We start from the raw sequence: 480 nt of genomic DNA on the forward strand, positions 1-480 counted from the left end.
TGCGCCCCCCCGCGCGGCGGGTGGGGGGGGGGCAGCGTAGGGTTAATGCTGGCCCCAGACAGTGCCGGGAGGCTTCGGGGGCCTGTGGCAGCCAGTTCTGGCCCCTGGGGTTTTGGTGGCCTGGGGGGGGGGCCTACCTGGCAGCCGGACCAGGCGTATTGCGTGGTGAGGTTGATGACCTGGTTGTTCTCAGGCCGGATCACAGACTCCTTCATCAGACAGTCCTGGGGAGGGTGGTTAGACCTGCAGGGCCCCCCCACATGCCAGAGGGGAGGGCGACCCCAAGCATCTAGGCCCCCATTCCCCCCAGCCAGCTGACCCCTCTGCCCCCCAGCGGGGGCATGCCCCCACCCACTGCAGCTGCCCCCGGCCCAAGGGGACCTCGCTAGCAAGGCCGGCCTCGTTAACCCTGGGGCCCGGCGCCCCACCTGCTCGCCCTTCTTGTAGACGGCCGGCCACGGCGAGGGGTCGTCGAAGTAG

This window comes from Alligator sinensis, unplaced genomic scaffold, assembly GCF_000455745.1.
Source record: "Alligator sinensis unplaced genomic scaffold, ASM45574v1 scaffold1575_1, whole genome shotgun sequence".
NCBI lineage: Eukaryota > Metazoa > Chordata > Crocodylia > Alligatoridae > Alligator > Alligator sinensis.